At 42.8% G+C, this 18,378-nt stretch overlaps 1 long non-coding RNA gene across 3 annotated transcripts in view; it reads left to right on the forward strand.

Annotated features, from left to right (window-relative positions):
* Positions 1-237: 237 nt before the first annotated feature.
* LOC134929207 (uncharacterized) overlaps positions 238-18,378 on the forward strand; it is a 157,916-nt gene continuing 139,775 nt past the window's right edge. For 2 of the 3 annotated variants that reach the window (XR_010178379.1, XR_010178381.1), the window contains exon 1: positions 238-486. This is a non-coding gene — a long non-coding RNA (uncharacterized LOC134929207). The remainder of the gene's footprint in view (positions 487-18,378) is intronic. The other variant, XR_010178380.1, reaches the window with a different exon arrangement.

Below are 18,378 nucleotides of genomic sequence, written 5' to 3' on the forward strand. Positions count from 1 at the left end.
AGCAGTCTTTTTAAAAGCATGAGAAAATGTTCTGTCTTTTTGGTCTTCAACCATCTGGGCAGGCTCTGCTCCTTTCCCTTTCTCTCCGTGGCACAGGCAAGAAAAAGGAAGAGGGGGCTTGGATGGTGGTAATCTTTCTGAAAGAGAATTAAGGAATTCCAGCAATATATGAATGAATGAGACTTCCTATAGGGGAGGGGATGGGAAATTGTGTCTTAAAGATTGGGGAGAGTTTAGGACAAAAGCTTTGGAATGGAGCAATGTAACATACATCTGTGTTTTGTTGTTTCATTTTTATCTGCACAGAGATCTCTGATTTCAGAGCTCATTTTCCTGCATGACTCTGCTTTCGCATTAAGAGGATGGGAGGTTAGACATGCTGAATTGTTTTGCTATTGTAGGCATCTCAATGAGTCTTGTCATTTATACACTGAGAATCATGTTAAAAGCTGAGATGGATCAGGAGTCTTTGGGGACCAAAGCAAGGTAATTACCTGATGCCCGCATTCTGCACAATTTACTTCTCCACTCAATTCAAGTACAGTATGATGTCTTTGTTGTGGTAACAATAGAAAACTGTTTGTATGTAGGACATTTATCTTGCAACTATTGATTTGAAATATTTGTAGTTTTACAGCTTTCATTATGAACATTTTAAGTGGATTGTAAACTGTTTAGGAAAAGGGTCACTGTATGAAGAGCTAAAAACAACAAAGACACAAATATAATAGGGATGCAGTTAATTTCCCGACTGATGGGATCCCACAGTCAAAATACTGATGCTGGAATCCCGACACCCGTTGAAATGCCAGCGGTCAGAATCCCGACCACCATCTGCAATCCACACATGGGTGGTGGTCTATGCCACCACCCGAGAGAAAAATGATTAGTGTGGTGACCAAAGGTCGCCACTGGGCCCAAAGCGTGGTGAGCGTAGCAAGCCAGTGAGGGGACACAGTGTGCTCGAGGTCGGGATTATGGCTGTCAGGATTCCGGAGTCGGTATTGTGACCTCCGGGATCCCAATAGTCAGGAATTCATGCAGAATCCATATAATATTATACTACAGGTCAGGTATCTGCTATCTGAATACTTGTTAACCGAAATAATCTGAAAACCGGAATATTTTGTCCCTGTAGTGATGTCTGTAAGGCTTATATGCAACAGGCTGAGGTAGCATGGGGCTCAACAGTTGTTTTTGGACTATAAGTGCCAGCATGAGTAAGTTAATTACCAAACTAAAGAAGTCTTGTCCATCTCTGCATTCCAGTCCTTATCTGTAAACATAAGAGTGGCACAGAGGCATTTGTCATCAATTCTGCATTACTGGCCTCCTATTAGTTTGGTACTGGTGCTTTAAATTCCACCAAAAAAAGTATCTATTTTGAGAACTAAGGGCCTGATTCATGTTTGTAAGAAAAGCAAAAATGCAAGCAACTGGGCAAAACCATGCTGCCCGACAGGTGGGGCAGATGTAACGTGCAGAGAGAGTTAGATTTGGATGGGGTGTCTTCAAAATGAAATCTAAATTACAGTGTAAATATAAAGCTATTTAACATTAGTGGACTACATGCAAAAGCAGTCAGTATATTTACCCTACACAGAAATAATATAAATGTACTGTATTTGCTCCTCTTGCATGGTTTGTTCCAGACATAAAATTACTTGCTTTTTTTTTCTTTACTTACAAACATAAATCAGGGCCTTAATTCTATTCCCCACAGTTTACTCCACAGATTAAGCAAGGACTGATTTGTATAAAAGCTTTAATTCTGACTTGATAGCAGAAACCATTGGCATTTCTATAATGGGTGCAATTTGTACGGTGCACATGGTCCAAGGGTGCCCACACTGCACCCATGTTTTCATAATTACCTTTCCAGAGTCCTGCGTCGGGCGCTGCAGCAGTGGCAGAAATCACAGATAAAATGGACACCACTCATGCACAGTAGTAAAATTAGTCTCCAGAACATGGTGGGCGCCATGATTCAGAAGACCTGCGCATGTGCAGTAGCCTTCGGCACAATTCCGGAGCCTACTGTGCCATGGAGAGTAGGGGGCCCACCTGGAGTCTGCACATGGGCCCCCTCCTCTGTTAAAACGCCCCTAGCAGAAACCCCTACTCCTTGCTTAACTAATATAAGGTCATTCCCAGACTCAGCTGTATGTCTATAATTGTGCTTATGCAGAGTCTTTATAAGATGATTGGGGACACTACTGGCAGAACCTATGCAGATAGATGTCAGCAGTGTGTATTAGAGGTCAGTCCACATGATGAATAGCTTAATATATACATTACTGGATGGTCTACTGTATGTTCCACTTCACCTCCTCTATTAATTTTGTTAAATAATTTTCATGAACTTGCTGCAAATAATGTTATCAGGAGGCAGTGCCTAGATGGTTGACATCTCTACTGCTACTAACTTTGGCCTAACAAATGGAACAGATGCCTTCACAAGGGTTATCAGGATTTGTGTAAAAATAATTCACACTCAAAAGGTGTTTTTTCTTATCTTATGCCCAAGCATGACAATGGCTTTCTTTTTATAATGAGAAAGAATTGCTGCCACTGGTGGCTAACTTACTCAAATAACACTTTCATCATCAACATCCTTATTAGCGCCAGATAGTACACAAATACCCCCCTCATCCTGTTGCACTTCCACACTAGCATCCTCAATTTGAATTATGTCACCATCTTTACTTGAACTGCTCATCCCCACATTTGTAGAGAGTACAAAAATTGTGGAAGGAGGCTTCTTTTTCAGTACAATGTCAGAAATGTCAGATTCACACATAGTTAATGTGAACTTCTCTATACTCTCCTAAGGTATATGTGAACACACAGTTTGCTCTTAGTGTTCTTTTTTTGAAAAAAAATATCTGTTTTAAAGGTGACATCTCTACCTCTTTTCTTTAACATTGTGAAATATTTAGATTTCAGGTGCCCTTTCTTAAATGTTGTATCCCCTGGACTACCTTTAGTAGATATTGGCAGCAGCCAAAGCACTAGTACTGGGTTACTGCTCCTTCTCTCTATCAACTGATCCATATTGATTAACAGCTCTGTTAGTAACAGTGGCACCTACTGAACGTTATTTTAAGTACAGTGCCTGAACAACAACATGCATTTAAAAAAAAAAAAAAACAGCAGTAAGTAATGGTGGCACCTGTACTGAACATTATTTTTCTAAGTACAATACCTGAACAACAACATGTTTTGTTTTAATTTTTAACACTGCGTAAGTAATTGTGGCACCTGTACAAAACGTTACTTTTTTAAGTACAGTGGGGGTCATTCCGAGTTGATCGCATGCTGCTGATTTTCACTGTGCTGTGATCAGGTCTCTACTGCTCATGCATATGCACCGCAATGTGCACGCGCGTCGTACGGGTCCAATGCTGAGCTATGGATTTAACAAAGAATCCATATGCACAGCCGATCGCAAGAAGATTGACAGAAAGAAAGCATTTATGGGTGTCAACTGACCATTTTCTGGGAGTGGTAGGAAAATGCAGGCGTGTCCGGGCATTTGAAGGGTGGGTGTGTGACGTCAATTCCATCACCAAAAAGACTGAAGTGATTGCAAGGGCTGAGTAAGTTCAGACCTACTCTGAAACGGCATAAAATGTTTTTGCAGAGCTCGGCTGCACAGGCGTTCGCACACTTGCAAAGCAAAAATACACTCCCACCTTAGGGGGCGACTATGCATTTGCACGGCTGCTAAAAGTAGCTAGCAAGCGATCAACTCGGAATGACCCCCAGTGTCTGAACAACAGCTCACACATTTAATTTTTTTTAACCCTGCTGTAAGTAATGGTGGCACCTTTACTGACTGTTATTTCTTAAGTACAGTGCCTGAACAACAAGACACATGATGATGACACTGACACAGTAGCCCACAGCCCTTACACTGCTGCTCACAGTCCTTACTTGATGATGATGATGATGATGATGATGATGATGATGATAGACACTGTGATAGTCACAGACAGTGCTGCAAGCCCATATCCCTAGTTCACTGATGACACTGAGTGTGTGAGACGCAGTATCCCACAGCCCTTAATCAAAGTCGCAGTAGCCCTTAATCACACTACAGCCTGTACCGCACCCTCTACCTATAGCGTTATGTGTGAAATGGCACCCACGGGACTTTAATAGATCCGACACCCAGAGATTTACATTTTGCCTCATTTGTGGATCTGAGCCTAGTGGGAAATACCAAGCCCGGGCTTGGAAATACTTAGAAACACCAGTATTTTGGGAAAATCAAACTGCACATCTCTGCTCAGAATAATACACATTACAGTTTTCTGGCACTGATTATTTATAGCATTCAAGTTTTATGTGTGAAGAATAGCCTGCAGTGCAATCACAGCTCTATACAGAATGACAGTGACAAAAAAAAGTTACCATTATATATTGCAAATAATGAACAAATTTGCAGGAGTGCCTGGTATACCTTTATGGCATTATCAAATGACTTTCACCACGATTGGATACTGTACAGAGAGCTACGGCTTGAACACTGCTTGCACAGGCCTGTCAGTTGTAAAGAAAGCAACACAGAATGAGATCAGAAGTTATATAAGATAGGACAGGCCAGGGGGTAGATTAACTAAAAATGGACTTTGAATCAATTTTCAAACCAACCAAAATTTACAGATTTTGCTGTCATGTTTGACTGTGCAAAATAGGAGATTTACTAAAAGTCAGTTTTGTGTTTCATCTGAAAATCGTTGTCGATGTGATTTGGTTTAAAACTGTAAGGTCAGTTGGTTTTGTCAGTGCCATTTTAAATCACTTATAAATAAAAGTGTAAAACTGACTTTAAACCGACTTTAAAAAGACAAACATTTACTATTGACTTCCTTTTGTCCAAAACATACCACATGTAAAGTAAGCATCACAAACACCCAAGGGGGGTAATTCCAAGTTGATCGCAGCAGGAAATTTTTTAGCAGTTGGGCAAAACCATGTGCACTGCAGGGGAGGCAGATATAACGTGCAGAGAGAGTTAGATTTGGGTGGGTTATTTTGTTTCTGTGCAGGGTAAATACTGGCTGCTTTATTTTTACACTGCAATTTAGATTGCAGATTGAACACACCACCCCTAAATCTAACTCTCTCTGCACATGTTATATCTGCCTCCCCTGCAGTGCACATGGTTTTGCCCAACTGCTAACAAAGTTCCTGCTGTGATCAACTCAGAATTACCCCCAATATTCCTGTGAGATGCCCAAACTAACTGAGGGTGCCCCCAGATTTGTCAAGACAGCAGAACCAAGATTTTAGTAGGCCAAAAGTGCATTCTGTCACTTATCTAGTGGCTATATGTGTCTCTTTATACTGTACTTATGCTCAGCAGGAGTCTGCGGATGTGACAATGGAGTTAGAAGCCAGGAGCTACAGCCATAGCCTAAATCCCCTGTTGCAGAAAATACAAATTAACAAAATGTTCAATTATAAGATTAGGTACAAAAATAAAGTGTCTTACCCAGCAATCATCCCTTTGGCATTTGTTTTGCTTTAAATCATGTGACAGGGATGAATTGCTAAAGATATAGGCATTGTAGCATGAACCAGGAGAGCCAGCAATAGCACAGTTTTTTTGTTTTGCATCATAGAATGGTAGTGATGTCTGTTAATGAACAAATGTCTAGTTTTCCTTGGTGGTCTCAGCCCTATGTGTACAATCTATATCTCTCAGGACATTAGGCATTACTGCCAGCTACAATGGCTTCATGCCACTATGATTCCTGGCTGGTAAAGCAGATGTGGGTTTTGGCGAGGCGTACGAGTGATCCCAGCTTCTAAGTGAGGTGTTGGCTAAATAGTAGGCTGGTAGGTGTAGGCTGGGATATGCCCAACACTTTCCCAGACACTGACTGAAAGGAGCCTATTGCTATGTACTGCAAAAATCACATCAGCTTATGCAGTCCTGATACAGCATGTGACAGTGCTATGTCTGGCTCAATCTGAGTCTTGGCGAGGTCTTTTCAACATCATTATGTTAGAATGGCTGAGGCAGATCATCTGTATAACCTTGCCAACAGAAAATGGATTGAGGTTCAACCGACCACGGAAAAACCTACACCTGCGCAAACATATCGGTTTCTTATTAGTCTATTATTTTTCTGTTTTTGAGTCGATTTTAAACCCATCTGTTAGTAAATATGCATTTTGTATAGGGATCTATTAAAAAGCACTAATTGTTGATTTATGGTCTGACTTATTCTAAAGTTGTTGTTTTTTTGGTTAATTTTCAGTAAGCTTTCCCTTTAATAATATCTGGTATACAAAATCGACCAAAAATCAAAATAGATCGTTAGTAAATATACTACCAGGTGTCTGTTACTCCACATGTGCTTCATCATCTAAAGTAAAACAGGGAAGTATCATCTTGTTCTGGCAAATGTGCATGTTTGAGCATATCGGATTTAAAAAAAAGCCACTGTTTTGTACAGGACATGTCCTGTACAACAAGTATATGCGAATGTTACAAGGAGCATTTTCATATTTGACCAAATAGTATTTTAACAATCATCCCAACATCCTCCTGAAATCAGGATGTGTGTCTGTTGCAGGGACAGGACCATATCACACCAACTCTGGCAGGTGTTTTACAAGAAAAGTATAATTTTTCTTCTGCCAAAGTGGTGAAACCTACCTCAAATCCCACCATAAATGGGATGAACTAGTTCATTAGAGGAAATTGTGACAGTGCTCCAATCAGAATCAGAATCAGCTTTATTGGCCAGTTATACTTGCGTATACTAGGAATTCATCTTTGGTTTTCTAAACAACAGCCAAGTAGGTAACAGATACTGTAAGCAGGTGGTGGGGGGGCAAGTAAAGTCACACAGATAGGTATACCGTAGGGACACAAGTCAGTTACATGTACGTCTAGTCAGTCAATGTTCAGGAGTTCAGCAGGCGGACCGCTTGGGGAAAGAAACTTTTGAGGCTTCTGGTGGACCTGGCAGGGACAGCCCTATAATGCCTGCCTGAAAGAAGCAAGTTAAACATGCTGTGGCCGGGGTCTAGCTGGTCTTTTACTATCTTCGTTGCCCGCTTTTTAGCTCTGGACAGGTACAGATCCTGCTCTGAGGGAAGGTCAGCCCCGATGATCTTCTCTGCGGTTCTGAACACCTTTTGGAGCCTGCATCTGTCCCTCGCGCTGGTGGAGCTGTACCTTACCAGTATCAAGGAGCACAGTACCGACTCCACAATCGCAGAGAAGAAGAGGAGCAGAAGGATGTTGAACTTCCTTAGTTGCTTGAGGAATAACAACCTCTGCTACACTTTCCCAACAGTGGCATCAGCATTGGACCCCCATTTAAGGTCCCGGGAGATTGTGGTCCCTAGAAACTTGAAGGAGTCCACTAGCGATACCACACTGTCAGCAATCGTTAGCGGAGGTGCACTATATGACTTCTTCCTGAAGTCCACTATCATCTCAACAGTTTTGAGGGGGTTGAGCTCAATGTTGTTGTGGATGCACCACAGAGCCAACCAGTCTACTTCCCGTCTATAGGCCAATTCATCCCCGTCCTTGATGAGGCCGATGATGGTGGTGTCATCGACGAATTTGATGATCTTTAGTGATTGCGCCTCTGAGGTGCAGTCATTTGTGTAGCAGCGGTGAGAGGACACAGCCCTGAGGGGCCCCTGTACTAATGGACCATGCTTGAGAGGTGAATTTCCCCGATTTCACCACCTGTGTCCTATCTGTCAGGAAGTCTACTATCCAGGAACAGGTAGCTTTTGGGACCCCTAGGCAAAGTAATTTGGGGTGGAGGATGCTGGAGACGATTGTATTGAAGGCCGAGCTGAAATCGACAAACAAGACCCTCGCATAGGTACCGGGAATGTCTAGGTGCTGTAGAATGTAGTGCAGGCCCAGGTTGTCGTAATCCTCGACACACTGATTCAATCGATAGGTGTACTGCAGGGGGTCCAGTTGGGGGCCAGTCACAGTTTTCAGGTGATTCAAAACCAGATGCTTGAACGTTTTCATGACCACAGACATCAGTGCTATTGACCTGTAGTCGTTCAGGTTCGTGATAGAGGGTTTCTTGGGGACCGGAACAATAGTAGACCTTTTGAGGCAGGAAGGGACTTTCTGTAGCTCCAGCGATTTGTTGAAGATCTTGGTGAGTATGAGGGCGAGATGACCCGCACATGCTCTTAGGGCATATGGTGACACTCCGTCAGGACCCGGAGCTTTCCTGGGTTTGGCCCTTTTGAACAGTGCCTCCACCTCTTCTTGGGCGACTTGCAGTGCCTGGGGTTCGCCTTTGGTGTTCGGGGCATCGTAGAGGTGATTGTTTGGGTTGCAGGGGACTTATTTTGCGAACCTGCAATAAAAGTGGTTTAGTTCATCTGATAAGTCTTGGTGCATGGTGGTGGACTTCGATGTTTTCCTATAGTTGGTTATGGATTGTATTCCTTTCCATACAGATACGGGGTCATTGGTGGAGAGATCGTTTGTCAGCTTGTCCGAGAACCGCTTTTTTGCTAGCCTGATTTCTTTAGTCAGAGAGTTCCTAGTATGGTTGTATAGTGTTCTGTCACTGCTACTACAGGCCTCCTCTTTGGCCCAATGAAGTTGCTTGAGCTGGGCGTTGAACCAGGGCTTGTTGTTGTAAATGTGGTAAGTCTTGGTAGGTACACACATGTCCTCACAGTAGCTGATGTAGGATGTGACAGTGTCTGTCAGGTCATTCAGGTCAGTTGAAAAGGCTTCGAAGACCCCCCATTCCATGCAGTCAAAGCAGGCCTGGAGCTTCAGCTTAGCCTCATTGGTCCATTTCTTAACAGTCTTGACAACAGGCTTAACCGCTTTCAGCTTCTGTGTACAGGTAGGGAGTAGGTGGATGAGGCAGTGGTCAGATAGGCCGAGTGCAGCACGCGGGATAGACCGGAAGGCAGACTTGAGGGTAGTGTAGCAGTGATCAAGGGTGCGCCCTTCCCTAGTGGGACACATGACTTGTTGTTTGTACTTAGGTAGCTCCTTGCTCAGATTAGTTCTGTTGAAGTCACCCAGTACTATAAGCAGAGAGTCTGGGTGTTTTTGTTCTATGTCGGATATGCATACTTTCAGGTGGTGCAGGGCTTTGTTCGCGCAGGCGGGGGGGGGGGGGCAGATGTACACTCCCACAAGGACAATTGATGCAAATTCCCAGGGGGGAATAGAAGTTACAGTTGATACTTAGCATATCCAGGTGAGGGCTACATGATTTGCCTAGGATCGTGACAATTCGCCGAACTTGTTTGCTAGTGAGCGCACATTCAAAAGCAGGATCGCGGGAAGTGCAGACCGGTGCCCTCACCGCCACCTCACTAGGGCACCTGCGCGACAGCCTCTCCTCTGAGCCCAGGTCTACTATGGCAGACATGAGGGCCTCCGTCATTCTCTTTCCGGGGCCGGCGATTCACCCGCCAGTGCGGCTGCTCGGTCATCCACTTCTGTGTCCACGATGTCTGCATCCCTGCCACACCGGGCAGTGAGGGCTGCAAGGGCCGCTGATCTGGCTGCGGACGGGCCCGAACGTGGGGTAAGCACCGCGGGAGCACTCCAACTTAGGAGGGCTTCCCTGTTGTATTTGTTCACCGGTGGGGTAGACAAGGAAGGGGAAAACAAGGGGGAACAGGTATTTTGGCTGAGCTACGTAGCTCCAAGGCAGCCATCTGTGGCGCCATCTTAGATTGTATTCGCTATAATCATTGTTGCTGTAACCTATTGCTGCTCCTTAATACAATGGGTATATTTGAAACAAGTGATACTGTAAATAAAAGAACTGCTTTTTCTGTTGCTGATTTAGTCAAAAGCAGGCTTGTGGAAAGGTGTTAGAATCCAATTCCTAAGACAAAACCACACCGTTTTGACTGTCCAACCCCTAATGGTTTTAACTGTCAAGACTGTGTCAATCAAGCGCACTAAATATAACTTCTTAAATGGGTACCAATTTTAAATAATATATTTGCGGCTCCCAGTGGAGTATTCTACCTTACTCCAAACAAAACACTAAAAAATGTACCATATAAAAATATATTACAAGGAAGCGCATATATATATTTGATTAATAATTGTAGATATTTTTTATTTGTTTAATAGACAATTTTCTTAATAATGCATAGCATAATATAACCTTAAAACACACCAAATCTGCAGTGCAAACAAAGTCCAGAAACCGTGACTATTACCGTCCAGATAACCATATACCGCTGGAGCTGTAGAGACTGCAATACGGACAATCTAATGCACCTCAATACCTTCTGATGAAACCGTGAGATTGGAAGCACGGAGAAACGTGTTAAGGATCCATTTTTAAACACCGGCAGGCTGTCCAGAATCCCTCTATGCCATAGGATACTTTGGAAGAATCACTTGAATCCAACCTTGGAAGTGTGCACCCTTCCCCCGTGGACGCTGCTGTCACCGCCGCTCCCACTGGAGAACTTCGGCACTGACCGTTTAAGATCTAGCCGTGTTGAGGCTTCAACGTACGGCTGTGGTGAGCAAAAATCATTGGCGGTGTGGAGAGAAAAGGGACACTAGCTGCTGTGCGGCAGGCACGTTGTGAACACTTGCAGTCTCTACAAAAGTATAATGTTCTGGCTTGTGGATACAAAGTAAACAACATACATCTTTTTAATAATAACCAGCTCTTCACCGGGGAGTTACAGAAATAGCATTTTGTATGCTTAAAGAATATCCTTATTGGAGCTCCAGCGGTATATGGTTATCTGGACGGTAATAGTCACGGTTTCTGGACTTTGTTTGCACTGCAGATTTGGTGTGTTTTAAGGTTATATTATGCTATGCATTATTAAGAAAATTGTCTATTAAACAAATAAAAAATATCTACAATTTTTAATCAAATATATATATGCGCTTCCTTGTAATATATTTTTATATGGTACATTTTTTAGAATCCAATTCCTGTTGTGTAGGTGTGAAAGATCTCAGTGTGAGAGGCCTTTGAAGTAGATTTCTTGTAGGGGTAGTGATAATATGTGTCCTGTGGAATGGCTCCTGCAAATTGAAGTGAGCAGTGACCCTTCAGTGATTCAGAGTCTGAATATGCTGTATATTAGTTGATTAATGCAAGAAGGCAGTTATTTTTTGCTCAGAGAACAGAGGTGAATGATGTCTAAGTGAGGGGCTGGATGCAGCCCAATATAGGTTGTAGTCCACAGTATGTTGTCTGGGATGTCCAATGCAAAGCACAGTAGATTCCAAACTGAAGGACTTCTCAGTGGAGAGTTGCAGAGGTTTCAATCTAGTGTGTATCTCAGCGCAGGAATGCAATCCATTGGTTTTGATGAGATGTCCGCGTAGAGTAGTACAAGTTAAAGGTAAGTCCTTGGATATTTATGATGATTTATAGGTCAGTTGTGGTGAATTTCAGCTGTTTTATGGAGATGATCAGGAGCATGCAAAAGGTGAGGCAGCCATCATAAATGTGACTTTTTGGTAGGGTTATAGGGTTTGTCCTGTCAGAAGCGGGATGGTTGGGAGTATGTGTTAAGGTCACTGCTAAACAGTCACAGGATTCATAAGTCTCTGTTTTTAAAGCCAGATGGAATTTTCATTATAATTTTTTTTTCCTACTAAACATTTTCTTCTAAACATAAGAATGATATTTATGTGGGGTAGTATAATAAACCATTCACAGCATTTCAATTTCTTTACTTATGCTCTATCTCAATGGTCTTATCAAATAGATTGACAGTAAATAAATAGTAAAGTTAATGGAATACTCAGTCAGTATCAGTAACTGTTATTATGTCTGTGGTTGAAAAAGAGAATTTATTAAAGTTGCAAACCAGTTAACTGCTGTCATAAAGACTAACGCTTGTTTTATGATGTAATCTAATTTAACTGTGATTTAATAGGCTGTTACACTGCTTTACTGCTGCCAGGTTATGTTACATAGAAATACCACCAAGAAGGTTATAACATCTTAGCCTACTGTATCTGTACTATACTCTCAGTGATTGGGATGTAGAGAAAGGTGCTGTAATAACAAAATGTGTATAATGGACATTTTCAGACTTAATAGCAGTTTTTTTGCAGTGAAATAATGATTGTTTAACACTAATCCATTAATCCAAGAAAATACTAATCCATTAAAAATGTTAAAACATTTGCTTTGGTGAATAATAATGTAGTAAAACTTGCACATTCTACACCAAAAATCTTATTTATCTTCTTTTATATATTTATTAATATAAATGGGGCGACAACGCTGATTTCTGGTAAGAGGTAGCAAACTACATATAAAGTGCAAAAATTGTCTTTGCCCACATGAGCCACTTTCCATAAGATGGCCTCACACCAAAACTATTTCATTCCAACCAGCCAACTAGTTTGCTAGTTGGAATGATAATCGAGCAGTGTGTGAGAGCAAATGATAATCAGCGTAGGGGTAAAGGAACGATAAGTAGGCAGACACTGACCAGCAGTTTCCACCTACTTTACTCACCATCCTCCTGTCCATCACAGCCAGGGCTGTTGTTCCTGTCAGCCCGGGATCCTTCCATCGTCTGCACAGTCACACCTGCCGGCTGGCTCCCGGATGCCAAAGGGCTATTTCACACCTGCCAGTTTCCATCGGCCGACAAAATCCCAGATGGCTTTTTGCTGTGGATGCATTTTAAGACTCATGTGTCCTTTCAGACAGCGTGGACATGGCATCGCCGTGTTGCAGTTGGGAATATATTCACTAAATAGGACGGCTGCCGGGCCGTGGCCGTACTGTGAAAAGAAAGAGAAACCTGTACACAGATATTGAGGGCGCTGAAATAGAAGATGCCTCGCTAAGCTGCAGCCAAAAAAATGGGGAAGTCACTACCAAAGAAATGGAATAGGGGTGGAGGCTGCGCTCATATATCAGTACATTACCATAATATAAAATATCAAGACAATTTAATAAAAAACATAGTTTGGTGTTGTCAGTTTATCAGAACGCTTTACTGAATTGGAAACCGAACCAGCCCCGGATTACCACCTTTGAATTACAAGAGATCCAGAGACTTTTCGGCCTATTACTGTATTGCATGAGGGACCTATTCACCAAAAGGACATTGCTAAACCATGATTCCTCTAACGGTAAATTACATGCATCTCTAAATGGATTAACTCTACAAAGAGACTCTTGTTGCACTGGACTATTAATTCTACAGGGGCACTATTGGAATGGACTCCATCAATTTAGTTGTATTTCAGTCCAGACCAGATATCTATGGTAATATCTAATTTTTAACCACTGTATATGAATTCATACCATTTTTTACTCTTTGTTGTATGTATGCATTACTATGTTTTTTATTAAATTGTCTTGATATTTTATATTATGGTTATGTACTGATATATGAGCGCAGCCTCCACTCCTATTCTATTTCCGTGGCCGTATTGTCCCTACAAGTCGGTGAAGCACATGCTTCAATGAAACCATTTACACACACACCATTCTTTATAATGGAAGCAGTGAGCTTCTACAGCTACTCCCCGCCCCCCAATTTTACATCATAAAAAATGTAGTGGTGCTTGACTGACAAAATGGCTGATATAGACATCAATACTGAGAGGCTAATTACATTAGTAGAGGCCAGACCCGTTTTGTGGGATAAAACCCTAGATTTTTATAAAGACAGAAATGCCTCCCAAAAGGCATTGCAAGAGCTTTAATAGCTTTAATTTTAGTTTAATTTAAATTTAATAGCTTAATTTAAGCTTTAATTTTAAGAGATTTAATATAATAATACATTTACAATGCATGTGATAATGGTGCTTGGTCACCGGTCACCCACACACTGTGAAATGTTGCTGCACATACCTACTACATCCAACTTTAGAAGCACAACATTAACACTGGCTAAAAACTATTGCATGTTAAAGGCACTGCCAGATGGCAAATAAAAGTCAGACTTGTGTCCATTTTTTTGCTGTCCAGTCAAAACCAGTGAGTGTGAAATAGCCCAAACACTACCACCCGCACAGTCACATTGCGGCCATGAGTAGAGAAAGGAGCATCATCACCCGCAATCACACCTGCCGACTTCCGGATGCCATCCGCATTGCTGCTGATCACTACCTGGCACCAGCAGCAGCACCTTCTTAAGTGACCCCTGCCTACATGCCATCTGTGATCATCCGCGCCCCCTTCCCCCACAACCACCACCCACAGCAGCACCTTCTTAAGTGGCCGCTGCCTGCATGCCACCCATGCCCTCCTTCACCCGCAAGCATCACAACCATCAGCACCTTCTTAAGTGGCCCCTGCCTGCATCCCACCATTGATGACCCAGCACACAGGCAACAATCTCCCCCCCACAATCACTGCCACAGCAGCACCTTCAGTGGCCTCTGCGTTCACCCCCTGTGATCATCTGGCACCGCTCCCCCTGCGATCACCACCCACATCCTCTTTTCATTAGTAAACACTGGCCGCACCTTTATAGCCCCTTTTAGTCAAACAGAGTGCATTTTACAAGCCAGTAGTTTGCAATGAGTTGCAGGCTTTCACATATTGTAAGGCCTTTACTGATTATTATCACATGTAGTAAAAAAGCTTCCAACCCCTACTCATAAAAGCCTTGGTGATATTAATACATCTTTGGAAACACTATACCGAACATTAATATTAACAATACTGAAACAGGTTTACACTGCAACTCCAGACTAGAATTGAGAGTGAAAAACTATATGAGTATTCCACTCTATTAAAACTGAAAAATAAGTAAGTGAAATTTTGTTTTTATTACTCAAGCCCACAGCGGCCTCTTATTTACATAAAAACCAAACACTGTCTGCCTACTTCTGTGATATCACAAGTGGGATCGATGTTGGCTGGTCTGCTGAAAAAATTGGCTGGTTGACTGGTCTGATGAAAAAGTTGGTTAGGTGTGTGCAGCGCTGTTTTAGTTGGACTGACAAGTTGGATGGTTGGTCGGTTTGGTGGTTGGAGGAAAGTTGGCCTCATGTATGGCCCACATTATTACTGTACTTTGGTGAGCGTGAATATCCTGGGAAACACACATTTACTATCTGCCAGCTCCTGCTCACTATTATGGGCAGGAGGATCAGCGATATAAGGCAGGGGTGGCCAGACGTTTGGAGTCTGCAATCTACTTTGAAAGCTGAAAAGCTTTTGTGATCTACCTGGGTGGGACATTAGCATGTGCGGCAAACCCTCACCTGAAACTGGGTGTGTGGAGTAACAAAAAGGGGTTGTGACTAGTGATGAGCGGGTTCGGTTCCTCGGAATCCGAACCCGCCCGAACTTCAGCTTTTTTTACACGGATCCGAGCGACTCGGATCTTCCCGCCTTGCTCGGTTAACCCGAGCGCGCCCGAACGTCATCATGACGCTGTCGGTTTCTCGCGAGGCTCGGATTCTATCGCGAGACTCGGATTCTATATAAGGAGCCGCGCGTCGCCGCCATTTTACACGTGCATTGAGATTGATAGTGAGAGGACGTGGCTGGCGTCCTCTCCGTTTAGAGAAGAAATAGATAGGAGAGTGAGAGTGAGACAGTGACACTTCATTTACTGGAGCTTAGGAGGAGTACTCAGACAGAGAGTGCAGAATTTTGCTGATAGTATTAGTTAGTTATACTAGTGACAGAGTGAGACAGTGACACTTCATTTACTGGAGCTTAGGAGGAGTACTCAGACAGAGAGTGCAGAATTTTGCTGATAGTATTAGTTAGTTATACTAGTGACTGACCAGTGACCACCAGTGCAGTTTTATATTATTTAATATAATCCGTTCTCTGCCTGAAAAAACGATACACAGTGACTCAGTCACATACCATATCTGTGCTCAGCCCAGTGTGCTGCTGCATCATCTATGTATAATATCTGACTGTGCTCACACAGCTTAATTGTGGGGGAGACTGGGGAGCAGTTAGGTTATAGCAGGAGCCAGGAGTACATATTAAAATTAAACAGTGCACACTTTTTTTCTGCAGGAGTGCCACTGCCAGTGTGACTGACCAGTGACCTGACCACCAGTATATAGTATACTATATTGTATTGTGAATGTCTGCCTGTAAAAGTTAAACACACGTCGTGTGACTTGTGTGGTGTTTTTTTATTCTATAAAATAAAAAACTCATTCTGCTGACAGACAGTGTCCAGCAGGTCCGTCATTATATAATATATACCTGTCCGGCTGCAGTAGTGATATATATATATTTTTTATATCATTATTTATCATCCAGTCGCAGCAGACACAGTACGGTAGTTCACGGCTGTAGCTACCTCTGTGTCGGCACTCGGCAGTCCATCCATAATTGTATACCACCTACCCGTGGTTTTTTTTTTCTTTCTTCTTTATACATACTACATCTCATTATCAACCAGTCTATATTAGCAGCAGACACAGTACGGTAGTCCACGGCTGTAGCTACCTCTGTGTCGGCACTCGGCAGTCCGTCCATAATTGTATACCAACTACCCGTGGTTTTTTTTTTCTTTCTTCTTTATACATACTACATCTCATTATCAACCAGTCTATATTAGCAGCAGACACAGTACGGTAGTCCACGGCTGTAGCTACCTCTGTGTCGGCACTCGGCAGTCCATCCATAATTGTATACCACCTACCCGTGGTTTTTTTTTCTTTCTTCTTTATACATACTACATCTCATTATCATCCAGTCTATATTAGCAGCAGACACAGTACAGTACGGTAGTCCACGGCTGTAGCTACCTCTGTGTCGGCACTCGGCAGTCCATCCATAATTGTATACCACCTACCCGTGGTTTTTTTTTCTTTCTTCTTTATACATACATACTACATCTCTTTATCAACCAGTCTATATTAGCAGCAGACACAGTACGGTAGTCCACGGCTGTAGCTACCTCTGTGTCGGCACTCGGCAGTCCATCCATAATTGTATACCACCTACCCGTGGTTTTTTTTTTCTTTCTTCTTTATACATACATACATACTACATCTCTTTATCAACCAGTCTATATTAGCAGCAGACACAGTACGGTAGTCCACGGCTGTAGCTACCTCTGTGTCGGCACTCGGCAGTCCGTCCATAATTGTATACCACCTAACCGTGGTTTTTTTTCTTTCTTCTTTATACATACATACTACATCTCTTTATCAACCAGTCTATATTAGCAGCAGACACAGTACGGTAGTCCACAGCTGTAGCTACCTCTGTGTCGGCACTCGGCAGTCCATCCATAATTGTATACCACCTACCCGTGGTTTTTTTTTTCTTTCTTCTTTATACATACTACATCTCATTATCATCCAGTCTATATTAGCAGCAGACACAGTACAGTACGGTAGTCCACGGCTGTAGCTACCTCTGTGTCGGCACTCGGCAGTCCATCCATAATTGTATACCACCTACCCGTGTTTTTTTTTCTTTCTTCTTTATACATACATACTACATCTCTTTATCAACCAGTCTATATTAGCAGCAGACACAGTACGGTAGTCCACGGCTGTAGCTACCTCTGTGTCGGCACTCGGCAGTCCGTCCATAATTGTATACCACCTACCCGTGGTTTTTTTTCTTTCTTCTTTATACATACATACTACATCTCTTTATCAACCAGTCTATATTAGCAGCAGACACAGTACGGTAGTCCACGGCTGTAGCTACCTCTGTGTCGGCACTCGGCAGTCCATCCATAATTGTATACCACCTACCCGTGGTTTTTTTTTTTTTCTTCTTTATACATACTACATCTCATTATCATCCAGTCTATATTAGCAGCAGACACAGTACAGTACGGTAGTCCACGGCTGTAGCTACCTCTGTGTCGGCACTCGGCAGTCCATCCATAATTGTATACTAGTATCCATCCATCTCCATTGTTTACCTGAGGTGCCTTTTAGTTGTGCCTATTAAAATATGGAGAACAAAAATGTTGAGGTTCCAAAATTAGGGAAAGATCAAGATCCACTTCCACCTCGTGCTGAAGCTGCTGCCACTAGTCATGGCCAAGACGATGAAATGCCAGCAACGTCGTCTGCCAAGGCCGATGCCCAATGGCATAGTACAGAGCATGTCAAATCCAAAACACCAAATATCAGTAAAAAAAGGACTCCAAAACCTAAAATAAAATTGTCGTCGGAGAAGCGTAAACTTGCCAATATGCCATTTACCACACGGAGTGGCAAGGAACGGCTGAGGCCCTGGCCTATGTTCATGGCTAGTGGTTCAGCTTCACATGAGGATGGAGGCACTCAGCCTCTCGCTAGAAAAATGAAAAGACTCAAGCTGGCAAAAGCAGTAGCACCGCAAAGAACTGTGCGTTCTTCGAAATCCCAAATCCACAAGGAGAGTCCAATTGTGTCGGTTGCGATGCCTGACCTTCCCAACACTGGACGTG

This window comes from Pseudophryne corroboree, chromosome 5 (assembly GCF_028390025.1).
Source record: "Pseudophryne corroboree isolate aPseCor3 chromosome 5, aPseCor3.hap2, whole genome shotgun sequence".
Taxonomy (NCBI): Eukaryota; Metazoa; Chordata; class Amphibia; order Anura; family Myobatrachidae; genus Pseudophryne; species Pseudophryne corroboree.